The following is a 24,977-nucleotide window of genomic DNA, read 5'->3' as shown; positions in this document are numbered from 1 at the left end:
CAATATATGCATGTCGTTTAAAGTTTGTTACGCGTATAACCAACATAGTATTTTGTTTCTTAATTCTAACAAAGTCGCAGTTAACCAGAAAGCCCACTCATAAAATCGTATTCGACAATTAAAAAACAAACAACCGTCTTCCAGAATCTATTAAAAAAAAGATATGTCAACGAGTCTGATAGTGGTGCAACATAAACTCTTTCGAATTTCGAAACAAAAACGGAAGCGTCGAATTCTCGATTTGATTTAAATGAAAATCGAGCTAGTGATGTGCTTAACTGGAATAGAGAGGGGGATCCGCCGCCGCCGCATCTAATTTTAGCCTAGAATGATGGCCAGATTAAATTTTTAACGCGGCCCGCTTCAGCGCGGGAAACTTCATAGGAATGTACGTATAAACTTTTTGGTACCAACACGAGTATTCTTTTTTTTTTAATTAAAAGTTTGGCATTGTTGGACGAAATGAAAGGAGATTATGTTCATTAACTTTTTGAATGGATATTAAAATGTTTTTTAATTTTTTAAAGCATATCCTTTTACCGCTTTTGAGATGAGTAATACGAGAAGGACAGAGGATTTTGAATCATTGTCAATGCAGTCCCCCGGGAGCCGCAATTTCTAAAAGGATTCTTTTATGACCGTTTTGTTTGTATTTGTCTCGTAGCTGGTTTAACTGCGGAATAAATTTCCGGAGCAGAAACCGAAACCAATGTTGTTTCTTTTTGTGATAGCTTTGCAAAACAACGTGTGTCTTTTTTAAATTTACCTTACTCCATATAGTCAAAATTTCATTAAAAAACCATAACTCTTGCCATAATAATAACCATATCATTGCTCTTGTGACGCGGAGACTTTTACAAACAACGGACAGAAAGTACACTCAGATTCGAAACAACTATTTGTAGATCGCTCAAATAATTGTTCCGTATGGGAATCGAACACACGTCTTCGCTATATATACACACAAATTAATCCATAAACAGATCATTATCCAAAAATCACTTGAAAACCAAAAAAAATAGAGCAAAATTTCATACAACGCTAAAACGTATTTAAAAAAATACAGCTCTAACACAACAGCAACACAACACCAAGTACAAAAAGTGTAATATTACAAAAACGCCAATAAATTTACATTTTATTTCTAGAAAGTTCGACGTCAGTTTTCAAGGGAAATTACCTGAAATTATAATTACAGGCTGGAACGAGAGAGGCGGGCATAAAAACCGTGTTCCTAAGTATAGAAGTGTAGGGTACGTCTTTGAGCTGCGTTCGTAATTGTGCCCGAGTTGAACGTGGCTCCGACGTTGAATCATGAAATATGCTTCACTGAAATTGTTTTAAACTGAAAAAGTCGAGCGATAGATTTGATGGGTTCTTTGGGAAAATGTTGAGATATTTTAGGTGGAGCTTTGAGTGTTGGTGTTTCTTTATTTAAGCTTTAGTTTTGGGCCGTAACATCAAAATTCGAAACTTATAACTTATGTAGGTACTCTTTTTAACTCAAAGTATTGAAGTTTAATTTCGTAATACAGTACATATTTTGTATTCCAGGGATAGTCAAGGTGTTTCTTAATTTTTAGGTCCTGGTCCCAAAATCCAAATTTTAACTAAATGAAAAAAAACACTCTCTTACACCTAACACAGTTCAGACAGCCTTCCATAAAATAAAACCAAACCCCTATATCATTAAAGGTAGCTTTTAACGTAACGCCACCTAGCGGCGATCACCGAAAACCACAGGATTCACCGTCAGCGCCGTCATTTTAATCCCATCGATCGAGCGATAAGCACGTGTTTCAACACAAGAGTATCAACATTCAATATCGTTATAGGCTTTTCGTGGATAACTTTCAGTAACTTTCAAACTGAGGTTATAATTTATCATATTATAACTAGTTTTTAGGAGATTTAGCGAGTTCAGGTTTTAGAATAGGTAGTATATTAAACGCCAGGGTTGAGTCTGTGCTTCAAAGAGAACAAGAAGCTTTTTGAATGGTCTTTCTTACACATCAATAAAGACAGTAAGACTCAAGAGTTATGTCACTTACCACAAGTATGAGATATTAGATCTACTCTTTAGATAATTTTGCTTGCCGTTACGACTTAAGCCAATCTTTTAACATCCTCAATTTACTTTCAAGAAGTTAATTAACTATACTTTTATTACTATTTAGCAGACTAACGTGATATCACGTATTTTGCTTGAGAGAAACATTCAAAGAAAAAACGAACTTATCATTTTAACTTAAACATCACTGAGAAGTCCGGTCTCACGGCCAAAAATCAGTTTTAAATCAATTAAATAAGGCTTCATAAAAGCTAATCCTTTTCAAAACAACTTCAATTATAATTTACTCCTTTTACTTTATCTACATTCAAAACTACATTTCACAGTTTGACAACAGTAGCGAGTTCCCTATCCGAGTTCCAGCAATATTATGCGCATTCTCGTAACACGTTTCGCACGCTCACTGCCACTCAATTGTCCGTAGTACAGAAACTTGCGCTTTCTTCACAAGCTTGTCATGACAGACTGTTTGCACAGATGTACGAAATGTAGCTACGTATGTCCTCAATTTGGAAACTTTTTAAGACGGGCTAGTTAGGTAAAAATAAAAAATATGTAGTCTTCATGTAAGATGTATGGATGTGAATAAAGTAAAGAAAGTTTTGTAAGGATCATACCAAGTGCCTCTGTTCTCTGTTCATCCCTTTTAAAAAAAGACATGATTTTATGTATGTATGTTTATTTAGTTTTCTAGAAGGACAATTCGATTTTCATAAAGTCTTTATCACTGTTACTCTATCACTTCTCATGACTGCCTCCGTGCCGCAATGGTTTAGGTCACCACGCACGGTTCGATTCCCACACGGAGCTTATTTGTGCGATCCACAAATAATTTATTTCGGCTCTGGTTGTGCTTTGTGTCCGCTGTTTGTATGTTTGTAAAAGTCCCCGCGACACAAGAGCAATTCCTAGTGCGGGAGTTGTCTTAAAAAAAAAACTTATAGCATGTAGACAAACTCTACGGATCTTAAAAAAAGATGTTTTGATCTGCGTATTATTCCCGAGCATAAAAAAGTAAAAGTCTCTATTATTACCGTCCGTTACCCCGTAATATTCATTCCGTCTAGAAGTTATTGTGTCTCGTACCTGTAACAAAAATAAATATCTTGTTAAAAATATACACGGCGTTTCATTAATGAAAACGAATCAAAAATAATTTATACCCTCAACCATTTTAAGCTACCAAACACACCTACTTAAAATTCTACCCATCCCTTAACAATAACCATCAAAACAGCGCACACAAAATGTTTCTACGTGAATTTAATAAAAATGTATACACCTAAACATAAATCTTAACCAAAAGACAATCGCACGCGACAAAACAGACACTATAAAATTATATTAACGTTGACTAGACGCGCCCATAAAATTTTGTGATGGCAACCCAGAGCCAGTGTTGTGAAAAATTGATAGAGCGCGCTCTAGTCGATCGATTGTAATGCTATTTTAGTCGAGCACGACGCGTACAATCGAATTATGTAGGTGATTGTGTAACTTGAATGGCGTTTAAGGATTAGCTACATTTTAAAGTACTTTTACATGAGAGAGGTTCTTTATCAAGGTTAAGCAACAAAAAAAAACTAGACTTTACCTATCTTATCTAAAACTACGTCAGTTATTAAATAAATAATAAATAAATAAATTTAACCCATTAATGTCCCACTGCTGGGCAAGGGTCTCCTCCCGTAATGAGGGAGGGGTTAGGCCTTGAGTCCACCACGCTGGCCAAGTACGGGTTGGGGACTTTGCATGCCCTCAATAAATGTTTTAAACAAATATAGTTATTAAATGTAGAGCTTTAATTCATTATTCCATCTGACTTTGTTAAAGTGAAGAAAATAGAGCACATTTGTCATATTATAGTTCCGTGGGAAATAGTAAGCAATTACATTTGTCATTTCTAGTTACTAGATCGCGTGGTCAACAAGTACTTCTACCCAGTAATAAACGCGGAACAATGCGTAATTAATTCTCAAGCGTATTGTTAACTTGTTCATTATTTGGTTATCTAAGTTATGACGGTAATAATCTTGTGTTACTTCTCAATCCAAGCTCAAATTTACATCGTCATTCTTACTCAACTCTCGAATTCGTTTGTGGAAAGTACTAAACGTCATTATTTGCGGCTTTTGAGGAAAGTGTTCGTTGCCATAACAATATGGCGGCGTTACGAAACAAAAACAATGGCGGGAAAAATATAAAACGTCACAGGTGAGTTCATGACAATGAAATTAAGTTATTTATAAATAAACATGTATTTTTTCAACTCCAATTGTTTGATTTCGTAAGTATTATGGAAGTTTTGCAATACATAATCATTGTTTAGAAGTTCACATGTGAATTTAAAACAATTTTATTGTTGTTGGTTAGTAGCACGCGTGAAACAGTTTTTGCCGCCAAACTGTCTTGACATTTAAATTGTCGTTCAAAAACGTGTCAAAATTATTCGCAAACTCATTACACAATGATCTTAAAACGTTACGTAACGTTTCAATTGTATTATTCTTCCGAAATTTACCTTAATCGTCCGTAATAATAATTTAATATATTCAGTTTTCTTTTGAAAGGATACGGGTGGTTCAAAGGGAAAAAATACCAGAAAAAAAACCTATTCAGAGTACAGCAGGAGCGTCATTATGTATTCTAAAAATTTTACGGTCGGTTTGCGACGAGAATACCAATATTTTCACGTTGCCTCATATCCCTTACGTTTTCGTTTTCGAGGAGATATTTATTATTATATTGTTTATCTATGCATTCTATTTTCTTGTGAACGTAAGCAACGTCTTTGACATGTCTCATCAAAGCAACGGCAAACACGAAAATGTGAGTTGGTTTTTGTCGAAAAATTTCCTTTTGCGGTATTCTTTACCGGGCCTCTAATTGGGTTCGCATTTAGGCAACAAATGGTATGCACGTACAAGGGTTCATGTCTGTTTGTGTTCGTTTAGGGAATGATAAAGATATCGTCATGTCAGGATGTCTGGCGACATTCCGATATTTGCTTTTAGTACTGACGCATGACTTCCAAAACATTCTAATGACGAATCCATTTGGTATATCCGTCGTTAGGCACGTCACACGGAATAAAATACACACAAATCAGTCAATCTTTCCCTGAAGAATTGACAGCAGTTAGAGGAGCATTAAATGTAAAGACACAAATTAACAGCCCTTTTAAAATCCAAAGACTTGCACTGGTGCGATTATTCGTTAAAATCCATAAAAATCTTATTGTCTTTAACAGAGTTAAAATTATGTCTGATTAGATCACAGACACTGTGGATCATGACACATTGCACAAACCCATACCATTTCAAGAGATCATGCATCTGAAGAACATAATAAAAACTTAAAATCAGACTTTTAAACACAGTTTAACTCTTTAATGCGCGAGATTATCCAAACACAAATGCACTCCAATCAACAGATACCACAACATCACAAACACCTTAAGCGGGTACTCTATACAAAGCTCTGAGTAATCCCTCGCACTGTACTCAGATAGAGACACTCAATCGTGATCGCAACTCAGCGTTAAACACTCAAGCCTCAATTACAAATGTTCGTAAATGCTAGTACTGACTAACGCTCTGAGGTTTAGCACGTACGAAGTAAATGATTGCTAAACTACTGGTTTAGAAGATTCTGTACTTAAAAGCTGGTATATAAACTTTACTATGTTGAATGTTCGATTTTTGATACAGATACAGAGGTACAACAAACTTTTGATCTGATAATTTCCTGTATGACACGTTAAGTATTAAACTAAGTACACTATTTATTTAACACTTTATGTGTTAAAAGGCTTTCAAGAGTTGTCAAATGCTATATCCTTGACTCTAAGGATTGTTGTCTATTAAATATGCTAGCCTTAATTATCAACAATCAAATAATCTTGCGAACTATCAAATATTGCTAACAAGATAAAGAACACATATAATTTACTCGACTTACTCGTATTTCAGTTTCGTGTCTCAAGAGTTCTGATTACTGATTTAAAGCCCTGAATTTCTAAGATAACCTTCCTACTGTTCAGAGAACCGACTCTTATAATATAGCACATGTAAGACCTTAAGGTTGACATAGAGTACAATAGACCCTCCTTTTCCATTCTCCCCTTCTTCACATGTCAAGGTACCTCATGGACCAAATATTCCCTCCTTAAGGTCAAGATGCGGTACAGATTCGTTAATTTATACAATTTATACGCTGGCCGTGACCTGAATCTCAAGAGATTTATTTCAGTTTGTTTTCATGACCCGATACTGTACATGTGGCGTAGTTAATGTGGATAATCATTTGAACAAATAAAATATTTGTACCGAGTTTTATAAACTCAAATCAGTAGCGCGATTCTCTTCAGTCAGTACTATGGAGTTTGACATTTAGAAAATACCTACTGCAAAAGTAGTTTCTATGGCGGCCGCGAGAGGTGCTGATCAGTACTGCGATTCTCTTCCACTGTCCAGTGCCGATAACCGGCTAGCTTTCGAATTATTTTGTATCAAAATCTGATCAGCGCCTCTAGCGGGTGCCGTAAAAATATTTTTTGAAGTAAGTACATTTAAAATGTTAAACTTTCGGGACTCGATAGTACCGACTGTACAGAATCGCGCTACAGGCTTTCATCCAAAATTTGTCAATAGTCGACGATGGTTGAAAATTGCCTCTTTTAGCTCTCGGACACACGTCACAAGAAAAGTAAAATTGAGCTACTTGTTCCCGTTTTATGAACGCAAAGGTGAAAGATTAAAGTCGCCAACCTGCCAGCACATTTCGACGACTGTTTGCAAACTACTTGATTTCTTAGGCACTAATTTCAACATAGACAGGAGATAATGCCGCCTCATGTCGACTTGAAGTGAGCAACTTTATTACAAAACATAACATTCATTGTAAAAGTCGCAGCCATCTTTTAAAATAAAAAGCCGCCGCCGACGTAAAATCGCTTGTGTATCTCAGCAACTTTGATGAGTAGACTCCATAGCAGAAGTCAGTTCTCTACAATTCTAGAATTCTTCAGAAAATCTTGTAAAACTAAAAGAATTTATATTAAACGTACCAAAGACGCCTAGTTTAGCCGGATTACTCGACTCTAGAAAGAAAACTATTTTTTCTCTTAAGCTAGACTTTAAGAATTCCAGTCTTTATTATTAACCCTCTTATATAAATCTCAGTAAGAAATAAATAAGAGAAATGTACCGCATTATTTCATATTTTTCTTAGAGGTTTCTTATGATTTAAACTATTCTAGAGTTCGTTACACAATATTGAACGAATATAAAGTTGGATGTTCAAGTAAATTTTTTAAACATAAAATACATACTCTTTCTCGTCACATTGGTTCTATCAAATACTAGCTGACCCGCACAACTTCGCTTGCATCACATAAGAGAATTTTCCCCGTTTTTGTAACATTTTTCACTGGTACTCTGCTCCTATTGGTCGTAGCGTGATGATATATAGTCTATAGCCTTCCTCGATAAATGGGCTATCTAACACTGAAAGAATTTTTCAAATCGGACCAGTAATTCCCGAGATTAGCGAGTTCAAACAAACAAACAGACAAACAAACAAACTCTTCAGCTTTATAATATTAGTATAGATAACTTGCTTAAAATAACAGTAGCGCGATTTTCTACAGTCGGTACAGGTATTGTCGAGTATCGAAAAGAAATTTAAATTTACTATCAAAATAGTAAATTGATGATTGGCAAGAAGTGGCCAAAGATCGGGCAAAGTGGCGTTCTCTCGTGTCGGAGGCCAAGACACATTTTGGGTCGTTGAGCCAACGGAGTAAGTAAGTATCAAAATAGTTCTTACGACGCTCGTTAGAGGCGCTTATCCACTTTTCATACAAAATTTATCGGTAAAGAATCGATCTACAACATAGGCGATTAAAGGTAGACTGTGTCAACACATCACCAAATCAAAGTAAAAATGTATAGTCAATACTAAAGCGAATAAAGTAAGCAAATTTCCTTCATAATATTCAGTCTCCTAAGATTCCCTGCAACTGCATACAAAATCAACATCTTACTATGTCGGTATAAACTTCGTTACCTCCTCGACACGCCATAAAAACTCCTCAACAAGACTACAAGCACGTGAAACTAGATTTTTCTAAGTCGAGCATAAATTTTACAGAAACGGGCTCCTTATATCGTGGAAGCAAAAGCCCAGGTCAACACCACCATAAGACTTTCTACCTTATCTGTAAGGTGTTAGAGTTGATTTTTCCTTGTTAGGTTTTTGAAAAAGAGGGTTACCCTCTATGAGAGGAAGTGGTGACGGTAATAAGGAGTTTTTATGCATGTTTCATTATTTCAATACGGACTGTTTATTTTTAAAGTTCGTGTGAACAAAGATTGTGTTTCGTTATGGCCTCCGGGTGTTGCTATGTTGTTTGTTCTGCGATCTAATTCTGATTGGCTGTTGTTTTTTTGTGTATCTTTTAAGTAGGTTAATAATGTGGCTTTTCTGTTGCGAAATTTAGGGAGGCCAGCTTTGAAGTCTTTTTTTCTTAACAATGGTTCCAGAGATCCTGAGATACGACTACTCAAATAAGCAAGATTCTTAGCATAATAAACTTTAACATGCGTACATACATAAAATCACGCCTTCTTCATATAGGGCTAAGCAGAGACCAGAGAACACCTCTTGGTACGAAACAAACTTATTTTTCTTATTAATAAGATAAAAATGTAGCTGAAATAAATAAAAGTAAGTTAAATAAAGTTTGACAACTTCGACTTATAACTCCATGTTTTAGAATATAAATAGAAGCGATTTGTATAAAGCTTTGATTTGTGTTATTTTATTGCGTTTCAGGCTGTCGCCGTGGTTTCCATTCCGTCGGTCTCCGTCCGGTACAACACAAATATTTACTCTTCCTTGATTTACAGACAGTCTACAGATCTAGGCATAAAAAAGAAAACAATTTTGCAGGACTTATTTCTTTAAATAAATATTTGTTCGTTTTTAAGTCCCTTGCTGTCTGACTTTCTGTTCTCGATAAACTCGAACGGAATGGATATTCTTGATTTTTTTTGTTAGTTTTTAGTCCCTTGCTTTCTGACTTTCTGTTCACGATAAACTAGAAGACGACGGATATTGTTGCATTTAAGAGCTTATTGTAGAAACATGGGACTTAAAGCGAAATCCCAAGTATCCCTACTAATATTATAAATACAAAAGTAACTCTCTGTCTGTCTCTTCTCCTACCTAAACCATTCAACTGATTTGTATGCACTCAGATAGTTTAAAACCCGAAAAAGGAATAAGGGTAGTGTTTATTCCATAAATCTCAGGGCAACAGAAACTATGCGTTTAACAAGCCGCTCTAACTATAATCTACGCGGACAAATTCAGCAAGAGCTATTCCTATAAAATTATGACATTAAGCTCCCGTTTACAAAGCCAGTTACGTAATAAAGTAGCACAGCAATAATCAGTAACTAAATCAAATATTCACCGTAATTAAACGCACTTCAACGCCTACAGTCATTAATTAAACTAGTGCCAATAAAATGTGTTTAATTTATTCACCGGCTATCTCATTACTGGACCAGAGAGATTGTCGCGGTTTTTTAATTTAAATACGTTACAGTTTGGCATTTAATTAACTGCCATAGATTTAAATAGAGTTATAAATTACTATACGTGATATTAAAGTCTCCACCCTGTCTGTATCTGTCTGTTTATGATTTAAAACTATTTAATGAATTTCATGCCGTTTTAACCATTATTGATACAGTAGGAAGGGGATTCTGAGGAAATTGACAAAATACCTAGTGGCGTTCTTTGGTCTCTGTATGCTTGTATGCCCAAAGTATGGTGATTAATTTGATATTTATAGAAAGGCTTTTGATATTTATATAAAAAATATTTGATATATAATATAAATGTCCAACTATCCGTTAGAGTAGCGATGCTAGTATTGATTAAACCTTTAATACTATATTTCCCTGATATTTCGTTACATTTCTCATTAATTTCCCGATAATTAGGTTATGTCCCATGACGGCCATATTCCCGAAATAATATTTATCATAGCGTGTGCCGGTAATCAGTTATTTGGCGTTAATTAGCGCAAGCTTTTGATATTATCGATCTCATTGACCAAAAGTCAAACGTAATGCGATCGGCAATTTATTTATTCAATGAAGTATATTTATTTTGATTTAAAGAAAAAGAAAAAAAAATAGAGCAACAAACGTACCACGCATACATGCAGAACGTATCAAAACATATAATATACATACATAAACACGCCTTCTTCCCATAGAGATAGGCAGAGATAAGAAAACGCCAATAGGTATGAAATTTAGAAATTGCATTAAAAACAAGTGAACAATGAATAATTATAATTATGAAAATAAATTAATACACCAATACAGTACTATAGCATAGTATTTAAACCTAAACGATGCAAAATACTTCAAAGTCAAAGCAGCATTTCCGTCGTTTCTTATAAAAAAAGGTTTGAAGTAGTGTCAGGTCATATGCAGGCCTTTGCCCCGACACGTGATGTAGGACAAGGGCGCTTGGACCAGAAACACTGCACGTCTACTAATTCAGTTTATTTTTAAATCTCATCTTTCATTCATACCGCCGTTTGTATTTCTTACCACTTACTTTCCAAAGGAAGATCTTTTAGTATTTTAGTTATTGCATGTATTGTTAAAGTTATATGTTATCTCTTTTAAAATGTATGGGTGCCAATGAGGCAAGGAAAGTTTGTAAGGATCGTAACAATTGGCGTTATTTGGTCTCTGCCTACTCCTGTGGTAAAATGGCGCGATATTATGTATGTATGAATAATATCTCTATCAAAACAGAGAATATTCATAACAATCGAAAACCCGTAACAATAAAAAAACATTATTTATGAAACGCCTCGAGAATAACAATAAGGGCGCCAAAAGGTAAGAGGGAAAAAATTAAAACTCCTATTAAAAAATCTCTCTTAATTTTTCTTCAAACGCACACCCAACAAAGGAACCAACATTTATTTCCTTTAACCTCATTTGACATATTGTGAAAAAAGAGACTTTTAATCTTTGAACGTTTTTCTCTTTGGTCGTGTTGAGCTGTCAAAGTGAAAAGCGCGGGAACGTTGAACGAAGGCGGGCTTTGAAACAGGTCGTGCGTGGTTTGTCGCTCTCGTGTCGGGCCCGTATCGTGTAGATAGCAGCTGATTGATCGTTCGCTGCCGTAGGGCCCCGATTGATTGGGGATCGTTACAAAAAATATTTCGCGTTATTTACCAAATTGAAAAGGCTGTTGTGAAAAAAAGGGCACATGTGTGTTGTTTGTTTAGTTAATGAAAAAAGGGTTTAGTCTAGAGGTCTAGCAGGACAATTTGGAATGTATGTCAATAAGTCACCAGTACCGTACCTTACGTCACAATTAGTTTAGCCAAATTATTAATTAACTAATTTCATTAGTGATTTTATAAAAATCCACAAGAATTTGGTTATTTTTTGCTAAGACTTTTAATTCGTACAAATTAATTTAGATTGCGAAGCTGCGAAGTGAAAACAATATTATAAAATTAATATTATTCATAACTATCAAAACTTTCGTAGTTTCAAAGAAAATTAATTCAAATTAGTTTCGTTCAAAAATAAAAGTAGTACTTAAATACTTAAACGGTGAAGTTGGAACAATAATTTTATGTACGAAAATAAGCCGGGACGCGCCGAGTTTTAATAACTTGAACAGCTTAGCAAATAACTAGTTATTTTTAATTTAAAAATAGCAGAAATAAATGTTGCTCTCTGTTGAATCTGCTGTTTAAAAAGAAATACTCACTTTTATTACAGTTTATTATTAGATAGAAGTAACCTTTTTAACAAGGAATAATTTACCTACCTAACTTTTTTATACATGTATGTTGTTTAAATAAATATATAATTTGGTAATGAATAATAATAATATACTTGCTCGAATGTTTTATCAACCAATTTCCACCGTTTATAGTAAACAATAAAATAGTTTACCAAAAAAAAAAGTTTTTTTTTGTAATAACTCTCAACGTTATTCAAAAGCTTAAATTAAACTTGTAACTAACAATAACAGTTATTAGGAGATTAAAACAAAACAAAGTCTGTCTGTCTGTCACAAAACTATAACTGAAGTAATTAACGTTTTAATATTTGAAAGTGTCTCATAGACAATAGAGCTATTGTTTCTGAACGAAAGGGCCGTGCACCGTCTGACACTTTTTCTTTCATTAACGAAATACTAGGTCAGTACTAAGTAATATGTAATTTTAAATCTGTTTTATGTTACAGAGAGGCGGTTACGAGATCCTGAGTTGAGTGAAGATTTAAATTAATACCATGTCAGAAGAAGTCCTGAAAGATTGGAATAAGCAAAGCGGCAATCAATCTATAAATTCGATCAGGAAAAGTGCGGCTAATGAACACACGACAAAATAAATTCTTCTCTATCAATGCACCGGCTTTTATATAAAACAAAAGTATTTAGTGCATAGAAAGCCCTTGACTTATTTTACAAAGAATGTCTAGTCACAATACTGGAGATAAAATATCATCTTTAAGCTCTACAACTCAAGAAGTACAGCGATTGTTTACTAAGAAATGAACGCAACTAGTTGCGTGTACTCTAATACATTTAAACATTCATATTTTATCTTCAAACGACACTAAATAAGAACAAACGACGCGGTGACTAACCCACTAGCATAATCTACCAGTTAAATATCACACGGCTGCACGCTACAATACACATTCAATACCACATATTAAACGTCGTTTGTATCACGAAACGCCAACCGCATTACCCATGATTTTACCATAAATACTGACAAATCACCACCAAACACTATTACTTTATTACTATTACATATTCATGAGACAAGCAATCACGCCCATGTATTGTGCAATGATACCATAGACTATACACGAAACTACGATTACTGCACGCAACTACAAACGTCAGTGTCATAAAAGCGCGCGGAAATTTTCAAAATGGTGGAATTTTTATTTAAAAAGTTTACACAATACAAAGAGTTTTACTTAAAGTTTGTAAACGGTAGATGAGGCAGCGTTTTCCCGAGTTTATTCAGCCTAGTTTAATAAGGTCGGGATCAGTTTACGTGTCTGTTTTTTCTTGTTGAAATAAAGTCTTTATTATCTAAAACTTTGTAGGTAGGATGTAACAGAAATGTAAAAAGGAAGTTTGTAATACTAGAACAGTTTCGGTTTCTTTTGAAAACGGACCATGTTCTTTATAAAAGGGATTTCTACGTAAATAAGTAGCTTATCTTAGACTCTGCTTTGTTCTTGTTATCTAACTAGCTGATTATGAAACTAAGGTTAGGTACGGTAGCTCTCAAACCAGTCTCGTAGTCTCTCAGTAGTCTTTAATTCATTCGCATTATAAAAAGTGAAAGACTTAAACATTGGTTTGAGTTATAGAATAAATGACCTACTTTTTACCCACCCTAATAAAAGCGGAAAAAGAAACGCAGAAACATTTCCTATATACTTCAGAGGATCAATAAAAACTACATACACATCAACTTATCAAAACATGTCAGAGATAGTGTATCAAATGTAAATTACCTTGTGGATACAAGCCGTGCCTGGGGCGAAATATATGCAATAACCCGCATACCGATGACGAACGTCTCTCAACAAATATATACAAATATTTTTCCCTTTTTCAATCTGATCGGGAAATCAGACTGTTTATAATTCAGAGCGAGTACGAAAGGAACGGGTTGCTATGATATTATGTGTATTCACCACTCACTCCTTTCATAGTTTCGTATGATTTTATGTAGAGGCATAAACGGTTAGTCCTTTTTTTCGCTGTATTTTCTTTCCGCCATTTTGAAAAACATTTATTTCAGGCCTACAGGGGCCGAAACAAGTTCCGAGGTCAAAAATACTGATTTTACTGACCAAAAATTCAAAAATACTGACCAAATACAGACCATTTCTAAACCGTTTTTCAGGTGAACGGTGTGAAATAAAAAAAAAATACAGTCGAATTGAAAAGACAAAATCCTTTTTAGATGTCGGTTAAAAAGATTATTTTCGGTTATTGGTCTCCATCATCCCCATAGTCAACCAGCACCGCCTTTTTATTGTGTTAAAGAGCTTTTTCTATTGTTAGTAAAGTTTTCGATCTGGTCTTACGAATTTTCAATCAGGTCTTACGAATTTTCAATCAGGTCTTACGAATTTTCAATCAGGACTTACGAATTTTCAATCAGGTCTTACGAATTTTCAATCAGGTCTTACGAATTTTCAATCAGGACTTACGAATTTTTAATCAGGTCTTACGAATTTTCAATCAGGTCTTACGAATTTTCAATCAGGTCTTACGAATTTTCGATCAGGTCACGTGCCCGGACGCGAGTTTAGAAGTTTTTAAAAATTACAGAAAAGTGCGCAACGGCGCTAAAAAATTTTCACTTTATACTATTGATTTCAAAAAAATAGTAAATTTTAATTTGCTATTCTATTGAAGTCATGTGATGCTGTAATGGATGTATATATTACGTAGATCATCCACATAATATCGAGCATCCAAAGCAGCCCTCTGATATCATTACTGGGCAAATCGAGAATGTAAGATTGGCCAACAGCTAAGGAAAACCAAAAAAATATCGTTGAGTTTGGAAAAATACTGACTATACTGACCGATTTTCGAAAATACTGACTTTTACTGACCAGGTCCAAAAATACTGACTTTTACTGACTTTACTGACCTGTTTCGGCCCCTGGGCCTATGATAAATAAAAACCTAACTTATGGCAGGTATATACTGAATAAATTAATTCACTTTGGAGTTGATTTTTATTAGATATTTACCATAGACCATTAGGTAAGCAAAAACTCACCTACTACTATTGGAGGCATATTTTTATAGCCTAGTTTATGTTTTTACGAAAAAAATACTACGGTACGGCGTAGTGTATTTTTTTAACCCTTGATGGGGTACAGAGCGTCCATGTTCCCAGCAACGCAGAATCGTTTGAGTTGAAATTTGGTAGGGTAGTAGACAGATTAGATTATATACCAGAAAAGCCATTTTCAAACAACTTTGATTCTAGTGACCGGTAGTCTTGAAAGTTTGACAACCAGACTTACCGAAGTAAGTTTTATGCAAGTTGACTCGCGCGTCTCACGTGAAAATTGAGAAATAAAAAAGAGAAATAATTTATGTTAAAAAAGGAAATAATGTATGATCCGGGGTCTAACATTCTCCTAACTATCATCAAAATCAGTTCAAACAGGAGAGCAAAAAACGCAGACAAAATGTCGCATTTATCTTATTGATGTAGAAATATGAATTCATATTTTCTTTCATCAAAAAATAATAATAAATCCGTGGCAACGCTTGCACATCGATCAGACGATACAATGATGAATGTAGTGAGGTAACACGCGACACCCCCTCCCCCGCGGTGCAGACAGTAACTAATAGCGTCTTTACATGTTGCGGTAGTAGGTTCAAAACGAATATAATTATAAGCAAGTTAGATGAGGAAAATGGAAAACCTTTTATAATAATGTTAGTTTTACAAGTTTTTAATGTAGGGTTAACTATACGACTGTTATTTTTATGTGTTTCCGTTACAGCCTTTGGAGAAATACAGGGTGTAAACGACGGTTAACCGAAAACTTCAGTGTTAATTTTGTGACACTAAATGCGCGAAATTTACTCCAACCATTTTTCTCGGAAATGATTGGTTCCCGAGTTAGTCATTTTTGAGCATTCAATGTATAGTGAACAACGCGATATATCTCCGCGCATGCCTACGAGATTTCTGGCGGCGGCGGCGCGCTGAGCGACGACATGTCGCGACGCGTCGTAGGTATCAAAATCAAAATCAAATCATTTATTCATTTAGGTCAAATGTTGACACTTACGATAGTCGTTACAATTACTGAATCTACCACTAGCTCGGAAAGGGGGTAGAGCCTTATGAGAAGAGCTAGCGAGAAACTCACGGCCACTCTTTTCAATCGCCAAAAGTTTTACAATGTGGTTGATACAATAATTGATCATGCGAGGAGCTGCCAACAATCAGCGGTACGTACGCGTACCACCACGTCTATGCGCTCACTAGTATGTATTATTAGATAACAATCTCATGTATCGTTTATGGTAGGTATCGTAAGTACGCTCGTATGTTACAATAGCTCATAGTAAAATTGTAAGTAGGTAGATACCTACTTGGCTTACGTGAAATCAAACAATAATAGCAAAATGTAACCAATAATAAGAAAGTGCTAAAACGAATTGTTATCAATGTCTATCAACACGCAATTACCTGGTGTATGGCGAGAGTTTGAGTAGGTACCTTTGGATCCGGACGTACAGGTGCAGAGCACGCCGTGCACTTCCACGTGCTTCACCATACATAGCACATCAACATTTCTTCCTATTTACGAACACAACTGCACTTCGAAAACAATAACAACAAAAATAATAACAATAAAAACACTAACAACTCAAAACCGAAACAATAACAAGTAATAATAAACAACAGTTCACACACGACACGACGAATAGGACATAACGAACGACACCGGTGAAGAGCTTCCGTCTTCCGCGAGCGAATTGCTCGAACTATCAAAGAGAGCCGCCGGCGCGGGCGCCTCTCCGCTCACTCGCGCCGCCCCTCGCCCGCGCCACCCGCTCCCTCCGCGCCGTCCGTGCGCGCGCCGCCGATTTGGTGACGAGCGACGAGTTAGGATCCCAGCGAGAGATTAGATTGAATAAAATATTGATGTGGCATTAGGTACTATTTTTACTTGTCACAGTTGTTACTCGTTGCATTGTAGTTTTATTCAAATACCGAATAACATTACAAACATTATTGATGTAAGTTTAAAATACCTACTTTGATATTTAATAACATAAAATCAGATTAAAGTAAATAAAATAAACACGAAACGTTTATTTAATTAAACCATAAAAAATGTAGGTACATAACAATGATAACAATCAATATCCATTAATATTCTTATCAGAGAAACTAACTTATCATAATTCATTATCCCCGGAGAATTACTTAGCATTCATTTTGTCGCATCCCATCTATGTAACATCCACGCGCGGTCGCGGCGTCACGCGTCACTACGGCCATCTACTTTTCGAGTCGCACCGCGCTTGTATGAATGAGCGTGTAAATATCGAATAGAATAATAAGTTTGCAAGAACAAATAGAACAAAGCGACAATACTTGTTAAATTGTTTATTAGAGATTTTTATAGCGCTAAAGAATATCAATAGGATTTTTTGTCGTTCTGTATGTATTTGTACGTGTAATAATAATAAGATATCACACATTTTAAATCTTATTAATGTACCTTTTATCGGAGAGCGGGATAATTATGTCATTTTCATTTTTAACATATAAGAACAAATACTAAGTAACGCTGCATACTAGTGAGAGTGAGGCTGACAGCTGTGTGCGTAATCGTGTCTGTGTGGCGCGCGTAGGTACGTCGACCGTCGCGGCCGGCCGCCGCCGGCGCGGTGTCGTTGGCCGCGGACAGCTGATAGCGAATTTATACGTTGTTTTAATCCATTGCTGTTTTTTGTGAAAAACAGTAATATGACGGATTTTTTTTCATATTCATGTTGCACTGTGTAGTATTAACGAAATAATACCGAAAAAAAATAAAAAAAACGCATAAAAAATCGGAAAAATCATGAAAAAAGCGATGAAAATTTTCAACGCCATAAGCACCAGAATCATGTCTAGAATCATTTTTTTTTCGTTTTCGGTAGCCTGTCTGTTACACCCTGTATAGTTAGGGAAATTTGGGAATAAAGATGGATGTCTAAGTGTCTACCCTTAAATGTCAATAATATTGTAATTGAAAATTTTAAAGTGGAAAAAAATAACGAAGAAGGTTTTTTGTTAAGCTAAACACAGGGCAGAGTATTAATAGATCACGAACAAAACAATTTTATGACCACCATAAAAAACAATCTATTAGATAATTCTAATCACACACCACCAAACATAATTAAAAACAACAATTGAACATCACACCTTAAGTGATCATGACCCTGGGGTCAACGACCTGCTTATCTGCCCCCATGTGTGAGAGAGATAGCGATACAACAAAGAGAGATAGACATAACACTCGTAAGTAGATAAGTTTGAAGTCTTTTATCTTGAGTTTATGAGGTTTAATGGTGCGAACTGTACTTGAGTGTTGGGAATGAAATATGAGGAATTCATTGGTTCCCCTTGATGTAGAGTGATGAGAAAAACCCGTGAAAAGTCGATAGTAGGAATAACTAAAGGCAAAATAAATACATGCATTTACTACTCCACCATACCTACATATATAAAACCACCCCTTACTCCCATAGGGGTAGTCAGAGACCAGAGAACGCCACTTGGTACGATCCTTATAAACTTCCTTTGCCTCATTCACATCCATACATCTTGTCATGCAGTACCGCCGATTACGAGTACTCTCGTTGTGTATGTATTGAAAATTATTTAACAACTTTTAAGTTATTTTCTTAGTAAAACATAGATAACTAAAGTTATTATAATTTGAAAGTATAAAGGGACAATACAATATGATACTCAAGAATAAAATCTAATTTTCCGCTAACCAAAACTAACTGGTGTAATCTAATCGAAATGTCGCTTAACAATAATTCTTATAGCTAAGTAAAGTTATGTAACTTAAGAAGTAAGTACCAGTTGTGTCGCGTAACCAAAACTAAACATCCTCAAATATAAACTAGAACACATGCTGTATACATAACCCGATTCCCACGCGATTATTAATACGTCACAGAACCTTGATTATCCTATATTTGACCTTCGGATCCATAGGTTTTTTCTTTCATATGATTAGTGGCCAGCCTAGTGTCAAAGTTGTTCTAGCCGTCCAAGAGGTCTTTGGCAAGGCTTAACGACTGTTACCTTAGTAGGCAACAGCCGGGACCAACTTTTTACGTGCCCTCCAAAGCACGGAGACGCCCAGCTCAAATACCAGAATGTGGTCACCCATCTATGGAATGACCGCGCCGAGGGATCGTTTACCGACCAGTGAGCGTGACTGGCTATGGGCACCTCCACGAACAAACGAATAGACAATTACCATGACCGAAATCTAACGTGCCCTCTGAAGCACGGAGAGGTCCCGCTTAAATATCTCATATTGAATTCTAAGGGCATTCTCCAGAATGGCATACACAGATCATATTGGCCATGTCCTTCAAAAAGGTTGGGTGCTACTCGTAACCGGCGGTCCTGTATGACAAAATGTATGGATGTGAATGAAGCAGAAAAAATATGTAGAGACTGTAGCAAGTGGCTATTTGGTCTCTGTCTACCCTCATAGGAAAAAAAAGTGATTTTTGTATGTATGTTATTATACGGTACGTTACATACAGTGTTCTTCGGTCTCAACCTACCCTCATACGAAAAAAAGCGTGATTTTATGTAAATATGTAAATACAAACTGTTCATCTATAAAATGTCCTCCCCAAAGGTTACTTAACCCACTGATCGTTAACCGGCTTACAAAAACCACGAATGAAACGACTGTCCCAGTGATTAACATTCATGTCACAACGTACGATGTGGCACCCTCCCTTGACGCGGGACGTAATATATGACAGAGCCCTAAAACGTGACTGTGATGTTGTTAGCACCTCATTTTGGAGCTCAAATTTTTGGGACATATTTTGAGGCTGTCATAAAAAAATATAGGTAATATGTTAAATCCTAGTTTCAGCACCACTGTATAAGATAGATAAATTAATTTATTTACCGTCACTTTATCTATTGAATAGGTTACCAGTCACTTATTCACAAGCAGAGACCCAAACGGCCGCTCCACAGGTATTGTTTTTGATAAAAATAAGTTGCTAGGCTTTCGATCACTGCCGAATCCGCAAAGTTTTGACAGATAGATTATACAGAAATTATAATAAAGTTATCATTAGGATTCCTCGAATTAAGTTGTTCAGCGACGGAAAACTTGTACCTACATCTTTATACATATACCTAATTCTTCTGTAAGTGTGTATGTCACTGAACTTCTCTTAAACGACTGGACCGATTTTGTCGAAATTTTTTGTGTATGTTCAAGGGGATCTGAGAATAGTTTAGATTCACAATTTTGTCCGCTGGACAATGATTTTTTTAATTAATTTTTAATTTATTAGACAGGACAACGTCTGTCGGGTCTGCTAGTTTAATTTATAGTTAAAGTTTAATATAATACTGATTGTGACATCAAATTAAATCATCAACGTTTTTAAATAAACTGCGCTAATTACAAATCAAATTAACTTAATTAGTAGAGTTACAAACGGTACATGTATTTAGTTTGGGCAGTAAATGACAGAGGGCTTGGCCGTCGGCAATTGAACAAACGTGGCGCATAATTATCTCATGCACGTTTGACAACTGATCTACAGACTGATTGACCAACTATATCTATGTTTACATTATACCTGTACGTGTATATTATATGTCGCCATCTATAGTCCCACTCATTCATATTAGTGACCAATATAAAGCTAGGATTAGGTTTTGGATAATTTTGGGTACATTTTTTGGAGTATTATAGAATAGTCTAGTATTTTGGTGTAGTAAACAAGTGAAGTTGAATAACATAAGAAGAAATATACACTAATTCATAAAAAATAGCAGATAGATATCATGTTCTTGTAGAATGAATACTAATGGAGAATTGGCTGGGTCGCCTTGCTTTCTTTAATAAAAACATGTACCTAGTTGGTATTTTTCTTCTTTTTTCTTTAAGTAGTGAAGTGTTTAATAGTTAAATTTGAGGCACCCACTTCTATTTTAAAACAGCAGCATTTTGCAGTCAACTACCTAGACGATTGTTATATGAAGTAGACCTACCTCAAAAACGTTAATGAAACTGCCATAAGATCGACAAGTCACTAACACAATAGTGTCAACCATCACCGATTGCAATCTCACTATGACGATCAGAATGAGCACGTAAACCAATAACACCGGCGTCAGATATCGCCAGATATTGACGTCTTTCTGGCAACATCTGTTGACATCGTTAAATTGAGAGTTAATGTTTAGTTTGGTATCGATTGTAGCTTGTAATTTAAGACTAAGTAGTTTATACGACTAGTAGTAGGTATTTGAAAATTAGCTCAGATTTTGCTTGTTTTTAGTACCTTCTTAAACAGATAAGTCAAGGTATTAATGCCTTTTATTAGAAAACGTGGAGTCTACTACTATTCATGTGATAGTATCCAATACCTGATCAAAATTTGGAAGTTCTAGCTTCATTTCTATGTATATTCCCAAGAGCGCTGATATTATTCAGTGTGTTGCTTCTGAGAATTCTTTACAAAAATCATTATATCTTTGCCCTGCACCCGTTTTTTTAAAAACACACTACATGTACTCATAACTGGCCGTCCTGTATCACTGACAAGATGTATGGACATGAATGAAGCAAGGGAATTTTTTTAGGGATAGTAACAGTAGTCTCTGCCTACCCATATGTGGAAAGGGATCGTGCCAACTGGCATTCTTTGATCTCTAACCTACCCCTACGGGAAAAAGGCGTGATTTTATGTATGTTAAACCAAACATGCGCAACAAAAAACTAAATAATCGTACTTAAATCAAACATTTTCCTAAAATAAATAATTATAATCTTAAGCCCTCTACTTAAATAAATAAATAAATATCATTGGACAACTCACACACGGTCATTTGATTCCAAACTAAGCAAAGCTTGTACTATGGTAACCAAATAACTGATAAACATACTTATATACTTCTAAATACATACTTATATAGATAAATTGACATCCATACTAACATATCATAACTCCATAAACTATCACATTAAGATAAAATCTGTAGTATCATAGTTTGTTATGCAAAGTGGTGTTTAATCTCCTTAGTAACCGCAGCTTCCCATAACTCCCATGGCTCCCATGGGCCGCGTGAATCTCAGGGGCGCCGTGAGCGACTAGTGAGAGATTATATCTACATGGAGACTATGTCGTGTTATGTTGTTTAGATGTTCTTACACTTGGTTATGTGCACAACATGGATTAATATGACGAATAAATTTATTAATGGAGCTTAGATAGATAAGCATTAAGCATGTTCAATTATTTATTCAAGCCTATGAAAATTTATTTAAAAGCACTTGGTATGTAAGTACTTTTTTTTTACTAAATGGTTAGCGTAATCCCAACTATGGACAGAGGAAGAAAAGCAAATAAAAGAATGCTGTTGACCACGATACGTATCTATTGTAACATTTCATGCAATCGATTTCTTTATGGGCCTTCTTTTTCTCAAAAACAAGTATTTTGGCTCGAGGTCCCCTCTAACTATTCGTGTTTCCGAATTCTTCACGCTTAATTTACTAACATGACAAATTGTAGATATACTCCTATATGCGACGTAAAATGTACAATAGAGACGCCAAACTCCTTTAACTTAAAAAAATCTATAGCAGAAGATTGATATTCAATACATGAACTTATATACTCTCCAGTACCTGCCTGTCCAACCAAACTGCAATAGTACTAAAAACAATCCATAACGATCAAAATATGACACAATCCATACCGTCGGACTCAATGCTCTCCACAAATGTATCAGAGTATCATCAATCATTCTGCAGCGAGTGAATGGGAGTGAATGGCTGAACGTATCGAAGCGAAATGTGTGCTTGCGACATTCAAACGAACGAGGGTTCGCCACTACACTATGTAGTATGTTTATTCACTAACTAGTGCCCGCGATTTCGTTTGGGTTGAAATGAGACGGAAGATTATTCGGGAAAAGTATCCAAGCTATTATATAATTGAATTATTGTATCCATAAGATGTACGGTTTACGTACACTTAGTTGATATTCCGCTGATCTTACACAAATCGGCTGATTGTTTTGTAATTATAATTAATTTATATTTAGTGTGCATTTTAACAAACGAGCGTCCGCACGTGTGTGAGAGTCACCTTTCAACTCTAAAACTGTATTTACGTAACTAGAATAATAAATTACTACGGGAAGAAGTTTCTTTCACTTGCGCACTCACAACTACTTAACTCTTAAACTATCAGTAGTGTACCGGTTACTAAACTGTACATTAAATGGTCCTTCGAGCCGGATGCTGAGGATCTCTGTGTCTCATAAACTGTGATAGCGAATCGGTTTGGTCGGCCTCCCACAAGCGGGTCTCACCGGTCCAAATTGAGAGTCGGGTGTCATCACAAGGACGCAGATTAACTTAGCATCAATAACATTCAACTTTCAACGAGGTTCGCGAACAAGACGAGTTACGAAGAAACACTGGAAATTGAAGACCAGTAGAACTACGGAACCTACAGTCTTCTTCGTATCCTGGACACAACTTTCCTGGAACCTACAACTTAACTTAAGGTACCATGGAGCAACAACTAACCAAACAAGGCGGCATCTTTGAAGATATCAAAACCTTATGTACCAATTACAAGAAAGACAGCAGTTCTCGAAAAACTATCGACTATCTAGAAAAACGTTTGGAGAACTTAGAAAAACTATGGGTAAACTTTGAACAACAGCATCAGATATTAGTGAAAGGTGTCGAAAATAAAAATATTGGATATTTCACTGACGATATTTACGGGAAAAATAAGACTTTGTACGACTCAACTAAGAAGAATATGGTGGATTTACTTTCCTTTCAACGAAAACAACAAATAAACGTGAATTTTGACTTAAGCGGACTGATGGACGACGACGCTATGGACGACGGAAAACAAAAACTAATCATACAACAAGAACGAAATTTTAAGGCGTTATACAGAGCTATGTCGAAGATTGACCTTGATTGCATAACTGAGAAGTGGGAGTTCGAAGAACATATTACCATTTTAAAGTCAAAATGGGAGCTGATTGACAAAACTCATTGGGAGTTGGAAGACGAACTAAAAGGGTCCAATTTGATTATGGACTACAGTCAAAAGTACGAAGCTCTTGAACAGAAATATGACAACATAAAACGGGCTTTAAATAGTAAAATGTGGTCTAGTGTACATTATCAGCGGTCCGCACCAAAAATCGACATCCCGGAATTTTCTGGAAATTATGTTCACTGGATTACGTTCAAGGACATCTTCATGGAAACCATCCACAACAACCCCAGTATCTCTAAGGCACAAAAAATGCAGTACTTGAAGACAAAACTTAAGGGTGAAGCAGAGCGCCTCGTCCAACACTTATCTATTAGTGGGGATAATTACGATTCATGTTGGGAGATATTATCGCACAGATATGACAACCGTCGACTACAGTTCACATCTTTCATGAGTACCATGCAGAATATACCAGCTATCCAACACCCTAACGCCAACAACATGAAACGCATGCACGATGTAATTACAGAGTGTATGAATGGCCTTGGCAACATGGGAGTTGAGGTGTCAAATTGGGGACCAATGATTGTTTACAACATGTCACAAAAATTAGATTCGATTACTCTTAACGAATACACAAAAGAAACTCAAAACAACAGAGAATTGCCGAATTTGGAGGAATTCCTCGGTTTCCTAGAACTCAAATTTCTCGCTTACGAAACTGCAAAGGGCTGCTCTAAAGAGACCATTGAAAACAAAATTCATAGGCCTAACAATAGAGGATGGAACAATAACTATAAGCCCAATAATTTTCCTAACAAGCAGCAAGACATGAAAAAATTAGGCTACTCTAAAATTTTTCATGCATCGTACGGACAATGTCCTCTTTGCTATAAAGATCACGTGTTGATGCAGTGTGATAAGTTCATCGACATGGACATTGCGCAACGGAATAAAACTGTTGCAAAACTCAAAGTTTGCAAAAATTGCTTATACAGCCACGGCAATGTCGCGT

General features: G+C 35.7%; 1 protein-coding gene across 2 annotated transcripts in view; it reads right to left on the bottom strand.

The window, feature by feature from the left end:
- The window catches only part of LOC142976057 (uncharacterized), a 237,919-nt gene that overhangs the window by 182,184 nt on the left and 30,758 nt on the right, over positions 1-24,977 (bottom strand). The window lies entirely within an intron of this gene.

The sequence above is a fragment of the Anticarsia gemmatalis genome, chromosome 10, assembly GCF_050436995.1.
Source record: "Anticarsia gemmatalis isolate Benzon Research Colony breed Stoneville strain chromosome 10, ilAntGemm2 primary, whole genome shotgun sequence".
NCBI classification, from domain to species: Eukaryota; Metazoa; Arthropoda; class Insecta; order Lepidoptera; family Erebidae; genus Anticarsia; species Anticarsia gemmatalis.
This window is presented reverse-complemented; position numbering and strand designations above follow the sequence as displayed.